We start from the raw sequence: 12,632 nt of genomic DNA on the forward strand, positions 1-12,632 counted from the left end.
CTTAGGAACATCGCCGTAGGGACCTAATAGCTAAAACTTTTTTTTTCTTACGTTCGAGAAGAGATCGAAGAATTTGCCTCCTGCGCGCGATGGCGTTGAAGATGCTGTCGCGCAAAAGGTTAACTAATTAAACCGCATTTTTATTTTGTCGTGCTCGGCTCGAATTTGGGTGGTTCAGATCACGAAACTGGTGCGGCGGTTCAAGGTGGTCGCCATCCAGATTCCTTGGGCGGACGGGGCGGGGGCCCGACCATAGACAATCGGCGGTATCAGTTTCCTTTTGTCGCGCATTGGCTGCTGTCTGCTGGCTACCGTTCCATCTGGTGCAAACAACACGGTTGTTGAGGATCATTTATGAGTGTCAACCTGGCCGCTATCAGCTAGTGTTGGTCGTGCATCTGGTAATGGGGTAGCGTTTAAGTGCAACCGTACCGTGCGATAAAGTTGGTCGGGTATTTGATCTCTTTTTTCGCTTTGTACAGATTGATGACGGTGGACTGTCAGAAGATTTTATTTATTAAACGAATGGTGATCTGGATCAGTTGTTACAATTTCTGATCTTATTGGTGTGATGTATAATTGAAAACAGTGTGTCATACACCTTAACTTATTTCTACAAAAATCAAGCCGAAGAACATTTCGTAGTTACATACTTTGAGTTGATTTAGGACTCGTCACGTGATACATGTTAGGCTTGAGTCAAGCAGCTTGACATACTCAAAATTGCATCGAATCGAACTCATTTTTGTTAAAAATGATGCAACCCAGGTCGATCCTGGAACTCCTGTGACGATACAGAGGAAAATTATAGTTATGGAGTTTGCAATCCAGCAGTCAACCTGCATTGGGACGTACACTTGCCACAAGCGTCAAGCAAGCCTCTATTCCTCTCATCCAACCGTCCAGGATTTATGTGTAAAGCCCCTGTACACTTCCCGTGAACGTGTACGTGAACAAACTGTTTTGACGTAGGACTTACGTCTCTCTTTACTATACCGGGTGTCATTTCAAAATATTCAAATCGACCGCGTTACGCTGTGTTGAAAGATTTTAAACGTTAATAGCGTTCGTCTCAGTGGACGAATTTCTGCCGTAAGCCCATCAATCGACAGATTTCATGTATGCCTTTCATGTCCATGCTTGATAAAACCCGAGAAACTTGTTTCAATAGGCATGAAACTGTTTTTAATGAAAAACATTGAGATCAAAGGAAACTATAAATATGGGTACCGCATAATTCTTGCATCATTCCATTACCACGTTCTGATTGGTGCAGACACCAGCGAATGGGCAGCAGCTGGGTCTGCCGAGAAGCCATAAAATAGCGCAACGCGATTTTTTCCTTACATTCTGACCGGGACAAGTGAAGCAACCGCATCATCGATTGAACAGCACTCACACCTTTTAGCAGGGAATGAAGTCTGCACCGACCGCTTTTTCGGCTCGATACCATCGAAGCCACCATCATCAGCCGAAACCTAGGCAGTACAGCAGCAGTCCACCCTACAGACCCGACAAAGCAGCAATGCTGAGCAGATACCGGCAGTAGCAGCAGAGTCGAGCTGAGACCGGCCGGCATCGGTGCTGAGCCGAGACAGGCTGAAGAAAAGCCACATGATGCAGCATGTAGGAATGTCCAAAAAACAAACGGTTCTTCAGAGAGCCAATAATAGAGATCAATATCAAAGCTTTCGATACCCTTCGGGATAGAAATTGTACTTGGGTGCCAAATCCAATATTCTAGTGATCAAATTTTATGCGTGATTTTCATAAATAGCGTTAAAACTAACAGTGGATAATTTTTCTGATTTAATTGCGAAGTGGACGAAGGACTTCGCTTGACCATGCCTTTAAAGATTCATAAGATGTCCAAATCTCTCACATAATATTTGGATATTTGGATTAAAAAAAACACCGATAACAGCTCAAACATCAATAAACTATCAATCGATTTTTCATCAAATGTTGGATTTTTTGGTATCGATCAAGAAATATCTAGATAAACATTGTTTGATACTGACCGCACACAAAGCGAACGTGACTGAATGATTGTCCCATGTTACCAATTCTAAATCTTATCACCCAAAATCCCATGTCCGGGTGTTTCCTTCCATCTACTACTACTAACAATGTTGTCTCAGAAAAGAACACGTACTTCTCACCTGAACTGCAATTCTAAGCTCGCTTGCCCGGCTTATTGGCCTGTATCAAGCGAAAAGTCCCGTTAGGAAATAGACGCCAGCAGCGAACAACAAGCGTAAAAAAGAAGAAGCCCTTCTCGAACGCGTTGATGATGATGACGCTTTGGCTGACAAAGAAGCGGGATACAAGACACTGCACAATGGGGAAAATGTTGCATGTTTCGGGCAAAATTCAATAACTCAAAAGGCCGCTGAACGAAAATTCTGACCAAGAACTTTTCTTAAACAAAGTTTTCCCAGGAATCGAATGAGGGTAGTTTCGGATCCGGCACGGCATTCCTAATAGGACTTTTTGGACGTTTTCCCCCAACTTCCCCCAGAACTTTGATATTATGAACGGAATGCAGCCGTTATAAGCAGTTTACGACATATTTCTGATTGAAACTGAATGATTAGAATATTGTTGGGTAAGCGCAGTGTTATTTTATCTGTAGAGTATGTTAGTTTTAGGGGAATATGGGGTAAAATAGTCTCATATATTATATACATACAAATGGATTTCTGTCTGTCTGTCTGATAATTATAGACTCGGAAACTACTGAACCATTCGGCATGAAATCTAGTATGCAGATGTTTTTGGAGTCGAGAAGGTTCTTATGATTTTTAGAGACCCCCCCTCTTCTGAATGGGGGGCTTCCACATAAATAAAAAAAAATCAGCATAACTCGAGGACTAATCAAGCAAATGCAACCAAAGTTAGCATGTTAAGGTTTTTGACGTCAAGAAATGTTTCTGTGGTGATTCAGACCCTCCCCTTCTAGAAGGGAGGATCTTAATAAATAAAACATGAATGTCTCCATAAATCGGAAATTGATCAAGCAAATGGAACCAAATTTGGCATGTGGTTTATATAATAGGCAATTAATATATCTTTGGTAGTTCGTGAGCCCTCCCCTCTCTGCAAGAAGGGGTGGGGGGGCTCCCATACTAATGGAATCGAAATTTCCTCATAACTTATAAACTAATCAAGGAAATGGAACCATATTTGGTAAGTGAAGGTTTTTGAAGTCAGGAAATGTTTCTGTGGTGGTTTGTGACCCCTCCCCCTTCTGGAAGGGGGGGGCTCTCATACAAATAAAACACAAATTTCTGCATAATTCGAAAATTAATCAAGCAAATGGAACCAAATTTGGCATGTATAGGGTTTTGAAGGCAAGAAATGTTTCTGTGGTGGTGCACAGATATTTATTTAAGATATTTAATTTCTCGTATGCGGTGTCTCGTCTTCACTTTTCACCGAGACATTATCAATTGAACGGTTTTGCGAAATAATCATATACTTTCAATTTTAACTGGTTGTACTTCCACCATCTAATTAAAGAATGCAACTCTGCGTTCAAGTGTCCAATCGCATCTTCTAAGTCTTTTGCTGGAATGAATAACATTTGTATGAGAGCCACCCTTATCAGCATGGGGAGGGGTCACAAACCACCACAGAAATATTTCCAGACTTCAAAAACCTTAACGTACCAAATTTGGTTCCATTTACTTGATTAGTTTTTGAGTTATGTGGAAATTTCGATTTCATTTGTATGGGAGCCTCCCCTCTTCCTTCCATGGAGGGGAGGGGTCACGAACTACCATGGAAGCATTTCTTGCCTATTATATCCACCACATGCCAAATTTGGTTCCATTTGCTTGATTATTGGCCGAATTTTGCAGAAACTTATGTTTAGTTTATATAAGAGCCTCCCCTTCCAGAAGGGGAGGGGTCACGAACCACAACAGAAATATTTGCATACTTCTAAAACCTTAACACACCAAATTTGGTTCCATTTGCTTGATTAGTTTATGAGCTATGTGTAAATTTCGATTCCATAAGTATGGGACCCCCCCGTCCCCCTCCTAGCAAAGAGGAGAGGGCTCACGAACTAACATGGAAACATTTCTTGCCTATTTTTTTCCACATGCGAAATTCGGTTCCATTTGCTTGATTAGTTTCCAAACTGTGTTGAAATTTGTGTTTCATTTGTATGAGAGCCCCCCTTCGAGAAGGGGAGGGTCTGAACCATCACAGAAACATTTCCTGACTTCAAAAACCTTTACATGCCAACTTTGGTTGCATTTGCTTGATTAGTCCTCGAGTTATGCTGTAATTTTTTTATTTATGTGGAAGCCCCTCATTCAAAAGAGGGAGGGGTCTCCAAGCATCATAAGAACCTTCTCGACTCCAAAAACATCTGCATACTAGGTCTCACGCCGAATGGTTCAGTAGTTTCCAAGTCTATAATTATCAGACAGACAGACAGAAATCCATTTGTATGTATATAATATATGAGACTATTTAAACCCCATATTCCCCTAAAACTAACATACTCTCCAGATAAAATAACACTTCGCTTACCCAACAATATTCTAATCATTCAGATTCAATCAGAAATATGCCGTAAACTGCTTATAACGGCTACATTCCGTTCATAATACCAAAGTTCTGGGGGAAGTTGGGGGAAAACGTCCAAAGCGTCCTATTAGGAATGGCTTGCCGGACCCGAAATTACCCCCATTCGATTCCTGGGAAAATTTTGTTTAAGAAAAGTTCTTGGTCACAATTTTCGTTCAGCGGCCTTTTGAGTTATCGAATTTTGCCCGAAACATACAACATTTTCCCCATTGTGCACTGACTGATTGGCCCACCAATTTAGAAGCAGAGAAGATTCAAAATAAGGTATAAAAGAAAAGTGCATTCGCTCGCAGAGCATCAAGAATGTAACGCTTATGCAACGCAACGCTTGGCTTTAAATTTGAGTAGCACGCCTGAGGAGATTTTATCGCCACCCAACGAAGAGAAACTGATCGAATTCCTGAAGGACACCAACTTGATCGACCAACTGTAAACACCAACAGTTAGGGATGAATGACCGCCTGAGTTAATATCCCTCAAAAACAAACCATCATCATCGCAGAGCATTCAGTCTTTTTTATACCATCACTAGAAATTCGCGGTTATTTGAAAAGATCGTTTTCTTACTTTTTGGAGTTAGCCGAAGCAAACAGACTTTTCCAAGGCTCTAAGAGTTAAAAATAATGTTCTCCTTCAGTCGCTATCGCACGGATTAGGAGGCCCTACATCCCCTGCTGGGCCAACTTGTGGCTTATTTCAGGCAGTCCTTCAGTGGGAAGGTTGCCACTGTCGAGGCTAATATTCCGTGACCGGACAGATACTTCCTGAATTGTTTTTGATGATTCTTGTTCGAGGTAGTTTTGATTTCTGTGTCGGTTTGATGAGAAGATTTTGCCAAGGAATGGTATGCAACGCTGATTATTTATCCAAAATAGTTGATTTGAGAAATTTGGACATATTATGAATCTTAAAGGAATGCTCAAGTCAAGTCCTACGTCCACTTAGCGGTTATGTCACAGACATTACCCACTAACCGTTTTTTTATAATAACTTCTTGATACATACCCAAATCGTGAGGGAATCATGTTCAAATGAAAGGCAGATACTGCATTCAGTAGTGAGATTCAAAAAAACATCAAAATACCATTAATAAAAGATTTAGGAGAATTCCACGGTCAAGTCTGTGAAATCATCGTGAAATCTTCTCTGCGGTGAACTCTTCTTCTTCTTCTTCATTGGCATTACATCCCCCACTGGGACATTGCCGCCTCGCAGCTTAGTGTTCATTAAGCATTTCCACAGTTATTAACTACGAGGTTTCTAAGCCAAGTTACCATTTCTGCATTCGTATATCATGAGGCTAACACGATGATACTTTTATGCCCAGGGAAGTCGAGACAATTTCCAATCCGAAAATTGTCTAGACCGGCACCGGGAATCGAACCCAGCCACCCTCAGCATGGTCTTGCTTTGTAGTCGCGCATCTTACCGCACGGCTAAGGAGGGCCCGAACTCACCGCAAATAAAATAGGCGAATTTGAATAAAGCTCATTGATCATTTCGACATCTGGTGGTCGTCACAAGAACCACGAAAAAAGTGTCGTTGGCCAAAAAAGTGCATTGGCAGCATACGGAGGGAGTAAGATTTTCGCATTTTCTGGTCAATCCAACCATTTATGGAAGCTGAAATAGTCGCAAATTGGAAGAAAATTTTGATTTCTTTGGGATGAGCTTCCATCCGGTGGGTGCTTGCATATGATTTTTCCGATTAAATAGCACATCTCTTGCAGTGCCTCCACCGCACTATCTTGGTTATGAACTCCCGGATTTTTAATTCGCGGCTGATATGGGTGGGATTCGTCTTCAACAGCTGCTTAAAGACTGTGAGAAGCCATTGCCAGTGGAAAACGTATGACCATATACCAAAAAGCGAATAAAATTTTATGAAGGAAATTTGATTTTGAATGTAAATAATCGCTTCTGACAACTTTTCTCCCAAACTCTCGCAGCGCATTCTACCACTGGATCCTTCTCGAATTCGCCTATCGCGACGGTGAACATGAACGTGTAGCTGCCCGGATAAAAAATATCATTGAAAAACAATAAATTTTATTGCTACAGCACTATTTAGTACATAATAATTACAATTGAATGTAATGGAAATTTTACAATATAAGTGCATAAAAATTTATTGTTTTGCACGATAAATTGAATGGTAAATGGGACTTTTACAATAAAAAAAGGGGTGGTATGTATCTTTACAATAAAAAAATCGAAAATTTTCCATACAAAATTCAGAGCAAAACAATTGATTTTACGGTTCTTCAATTGGATGATTTCTATAGACGAAACAATAGAAAACAATGTGTTTTAAATGTTTTTCCCCACTTTTTTTATTGTTTTACTATACAAGTACTATCCAGTTTTCCGCGAGCGGTAATGGCCGTCAACTTGCCTGCGAGTTAGTCTCTGATTTTACGTTTGTGGTTGTCAACTGCACCCACCGTTCCGAACATTCTGAACGATGTGGCATATAAGAAGGTGCTGATGAAATGAACGCAAGCCTTCTAATATACCACATTGATCAAAATGCTCGGAACGGTGGGTGCAGTTGACCTCCACAAACGTCAAACCAGATACTAACCCGCAGGCAAGCTGGCGGCCATTACCGCTCGCGGAAAACTGGATAGCATTTAGAATGAATTACACTCCAGTACTACAATGGAAATACAATACAATTTAATGTTTTACAATTAATTTTTCTAACAGAGAAAAAATCACAGTTTTTGTTAGATGCAAAAAATACTGCCATCCTTACCAAACATCATTACAATTTGTAATTGGAAACAATCACTACATTTCTTAAAAAATAAACTGAACTAGTAAAACTTTTTTTTTTCGCCATTTACCTTAAATATTCGAAGGTTCCATTTCAGAATAAATTAAGATTAACTTATTCTACATAAAAAGAAACTCTTGCACTTGTTCTTCCTGGAGCACACGATTGGCATTTTTCATTCGTAGTGACAAACCCTCTTCGCCCTCCTCGTCACAACGCTTGGTGGCTCTGAAGCAAGAATTCATTTCACTGTACTGTCGGTTTGTCAAATTTTGTTACTGTCGGTTTGTCAAATTTTGTTCAGGATTTTTTTATTTGTTCCTAATGAAGAAAACTTACCAGCTAAGTTGAATCTAACACCGGAGCATATATTGCGATTCAGGATGTTGACACTATGCAGTGCTGCCGGAAATACACGTCGAACACCATCAAGGAAAATGATTGTTGCGGATGTCCAAGTGAGAATCAGAAGTCAGCTGACCTGATCTGCTCTTTAACCGTTTGGCCAGCGGCTTCCAACATTACCGCAACAGAAAACACTTTTACAAACACTGTCTCTTTCCGAAACTTGTTTCATGTTTTGGTGCAGAAGAAAACATGTCAAATCGCCAGCATACACACTCAACGGAAACTACTAAATACTCAAATAAAAGAAATTAAAAATTTTAAGTTTATTAAAAAATCGATAATATAAAAGAATAATAAACATCTCGTAAAGCGTGATGTTAACAGAATATGAAAAATAATGAAAAAAATATTTTTGTTCAAACAATAGAGTCAATTGAAACTTTACTGTTTTTAACTGTTGTTTATCATGAAAAACATATTCGAAGAATCGTATATTTTTTATCTATAAAAATGATTTTCAAAACAATGGAATAGAATAGTTTTAACATTCTGTACAATCTTGATAAACAATACAAAACAATACAAATATAATAGAATGTATTAGTAACATTTTAATGTATTGTTCTTATAATGTGGCTACAATAAAGATTTTTTCTATCGTCAAAAAATTACAATAAAATTACAATAGATGGTACTGTGTACCATAAAATTTATAATATTTCAATGACTTATACCATACAAGTTACTGTAATTTTTTATCCGGGTGTGGTGAATCCAAAAATACAAGAAGAATAGATTGATATTGATTGAGAGTTTAAGAATTTATTTCGATTCAACAAATCTGAAGGATATTCCACTGGAGTTGCTCTTCTTTAGAGAAAGCATTTGATAATTTTTGGCATGAAGGTTTGATTGTTAAATAATGAATTTTAATTTTCCTCTGTACATTATTAAACTGATTCAAAATTATTTATCAGATCGCTCACTGCAGGTAAACCATCAGAATTCGAAATCTGATAGATTACCTATAAGAGCTGGTGTTCCCCACGGCAGCATACTGGGGCCCATATTGTATAACATTTTTACTTCTGACCAGGGGGAGAAGGTGAAACAGTGAAGCCTTACCCCGACATGTGCGACATCTGGATTTGGTTCTAAAACGTACACGGAACCGCGAAACAACTCACCTTACGGTTCCTTTCACTCAAATCTGCCCTTGGGTGGAAGAAGAAAAAATAAGTAAAATGCGAAAAAATCCGGTGAGTACTTTGCCTTTACTCCCGTGTTGAATTTTCACCCACTATGAAGTTTCACCAACTCAAATTTATGTTATTTTCACTCACTTGAGACTATGATGAAAACAACTCAAATTTAGCTTCTTCCACGGAGCATCACACGTTGGGTCGATGCTGCTCTGTTTGTTTATAATATCATTCATGAGAGGGAGTGAGAAAACTACCTAATATTGAGTTAAAAATTTGAACTTCGTACTCAAAAATGAGTGCTTTAAACTTTTTTTTTAGGTTCTTTATTTTTTCTGTGTAAACAACAATGTTAATTCTCTACCAACTTTGTTATGGCGTGGCAATTTTTATGCACAATTTTGTTTTCGATATTTCATCATTACCAATCACTCAATCATGCAGCAATGTAACGATGTGGTATGCTTGAGATACCTGCTTGATTATAGCGCCCCGAAAAAGAATTTATTTCCAGAAACTAACCGAATATAAATATGTTCGCATTAACGATTGCGCCCTAACACCGGTTCTAAGCTTCGATGCAGAGTACACGAACTGTGTTTGCCAATGACAGGCGTACGGGAGTAGTCATTTGTAGTAGATTGCAAAAAAGTTTGGATATTTTCTCCACTTGTAAAAATGGAAAATTTCTCCGTATAGCCTATAATTTTCCCATATATGCTGAGAGCTTCTTATTTGAAACCTTCTAGCAGACATATTGTCACTATGAATGGGGTTCCAATTAATTGGTCTAGAGAAGCTAGATATTTAGGACTAATGCTAGATAAAAAAAATAACTTTTAAAAATCACATTAAAGGCATATTCACCGGACACGTAAGTTTCACCTGAATTTTCTGAAGCATTTGCAGTTACGTGTGCACGTAAAATGTATCTGAAAATTTAGGTGGAAACAACGTTTAGATTATTTGGAGTGTACAAGACACGACCGCAGGACAACGTAACAGCATATTCAGATTGGGCTATTTATGACTTTGTTAAGTGAAAGGGTATCCAATTATTACGAGGTGTTCAGTCTGCAGCAAGATAATATATCTTGACGTTTCCATGTTTCCTCATTTTCACGCTAATACAGGGTTGAATTCAAGGAGAGTTTTAAAATTTAATTTGCGAAATCAAGCATTTGTGTGGCGACAATCTGAACAAAGTTTCTACGAAAAAAAATATTAAAAAAAAATATGAAAAGGGATTTTCGAAGAATATTTGAAGCTCTCATTAAGGATAATGAGCGAAGCTACATTCATTAGTTGGGTGCGCCGTTCTTCGGGGAATCCCAGCAAACACAAGATCGTATATCATAGCGAATAAGTGTACAAAGTGGAGGCCATATACGTGCATTTTGCACGCAGTCAAATGGAGAAATGCGCCTATATCGCCTCCACCTTGTACACTTATTCGCTAGCATATGCGATTTTGTGTTGGCTGGGATCAGACTATTCCTCAATTTATTTTTAAGTTTAAAAAGTATTCTTGATTCTGTACTATGATCGAACGGAGATTTGATAGAAAAATTTAGATACTTTTGGGAATTCTCACAAATAAATAAAAAAAAGGACGATTGGACCAATTTTCAAGACATATTATCGAACTAAAATGTATTTCCACCAGTATCTCCATGTATGAAGAGCAACTCAGCAATTTATTTTTTTTTTCAAAAATGGAAACTGAACCACTCGACAATCAATGATACAGCTTCTAACAAAATCGAATCGTGTGAATGTGATATAATTTAAATTGGATTTTGGATGAATTAATGCATTACCAATCCATGTTTTATTTAAGGTTATTCTACTTTATATATACATCCCATTCAAATCGTACAGTTGTCCCACGTGAAAAATGTTGAAATCCAAAGTATATTAAGCCATTCAAGGAGCAAAATTGAAACAATTTATGAAAATCATGTTTATTCATCAAATATATTCGTTTTACAACCATTCCTACGTTTTAAATTGTCTTCCGCATTGGCCCTTGAACTTTGAAAATTTATTGGATTTGTTCTATTAAATCTAGGTTTAAGTTAAATACTTCATGTTAATTCTAGAGAGCATCTGTTTTTAAACAATTCATGTTGAATAAGTGGAGAATAAATAATTATCATCATTATTTTTCATCATATAAAATGCTTTCCACAAAACCATCACAATCCGAGTTATTCTTCAGCGCTCAGAAGATTTCCATCTAACATGCATTCGACCCTGCTGCGACAGAAAGAGCATGACTGTCAACTACGAAACGAAATGAAAACAGAGAGAATTTTCTCTCTGGCAAAGAGAGCGTGACGCTTGTCAGTTTTGTTTTGTTGAATTTCTCCCTGCATCCCAGTTAGAACGAAAGCTCTCTCGTAATAATTGTTCGTAATAAATTCTTTATGACTCTTTTTAGCGGGTATCTTTTGACAGCGCAAAATGTATGGAATATTACGTAAATAATGACATCATAAAGCGTATTTACCCTGAAACGCCAATTATTATGTCATTAATGGTGTAATCTGAATAGGCTATTAGGATATTATTTATGCGATCAGACGCGTGCATAGTCTGTTTGCCGCTGAGCCGCTACAGATGCAGCAAACACCGCCGTCACTGCCAATGTTCTGTCCGCTCTCCGAGGATCCTCGAACCGCAATGACGCGCGGGCGCGAAACACAGGTCTATATATACCAAGAGAAAATGAAACAGTGGGTCAAAAGGCCCGTGACTTATATCATTCTGATGTCCGTGTTGGGAACGCATGATTGTTAAGAAAATTATTTTGAGCTTTTTAGTGGAATGTCTTCACTTGTCTGTGCCGCATGATTGGTTGATTCTGATATTTTTACTGGGTAGGACAAGAATTGAAATTTCTAATAGTTTATCGTGAGAAAGGGAGAACAATTCGTCAGTCGTCATCAGGCAATCGTGAGTCGTGACGGTAAGACGCGTTCCCCAAAACGCCACCGTATGGGCTGATCGGTCTGGCGACTAACCATGAATTGTGGGGGGGGGGGGGGGTTCGTACTCATGATCATCCGTTTATAAGGCGAACGAGATTATTTTGTTCTGTTGTGTGCGGTCAAAAAGGTGCGTATTCGGAGCAGAATAGTCTCGAGACTCGCGTTATATTGTTCTGCCTGCGAAAACACTTCCACGTGGCATATCGTTTACCAAGACGAACCTTGATAACGAAAATTATTTTAAGCTTTTAGTGGAATGTATTTACTTGTCATAAGATGAGTTTGTACAATTCCATTTAATTCCACTACTTTACTGTACCTTTGACAGATACGTATTTCGACCTCAACACTAAGGTCGACGAGTCAGGTACGAGATACTGAAGACGACCTTGCTTCATTCATTTATTTAGTTTACATCTAAACAGATAACACTGAATCAACAATTTGACGCCACAATGCACGGTTCGAGGCCGCATCTCTCCATCCTCGGATACGCTCCACGCTCGCCAAGTCGTTCTGCACCTGGTCTGCCCATCTCGCTCGCTGCGCTCCACGCCGTCTCGTACCTGCCGGATCTTTGCAGGGTTGCTGTCCGGCATTCTTGCAACATGTCCTGCCCATCGTACCCTTCCGGCTTTAGCTACCTTCTGGATACTGGGTTCGCCGTAGAGTTGGGCGAGCTCATGGTTCATTCTTCGCCGCCACACA

Source organism: Armigeres subalbatus, chromosome 3 (genome assembly GCF_024139115.2).
Source record: "Armigeres subalbatus isolate Guangzhou_Male chromosome 3, GZ_Asu_2, whole genome shotgun sequence".
NCBI lineage: Eukaryota > Metazoa > Arthropoda > Insecta > Diptera > Culicidae > Armigeres > Armigeres subalbatus.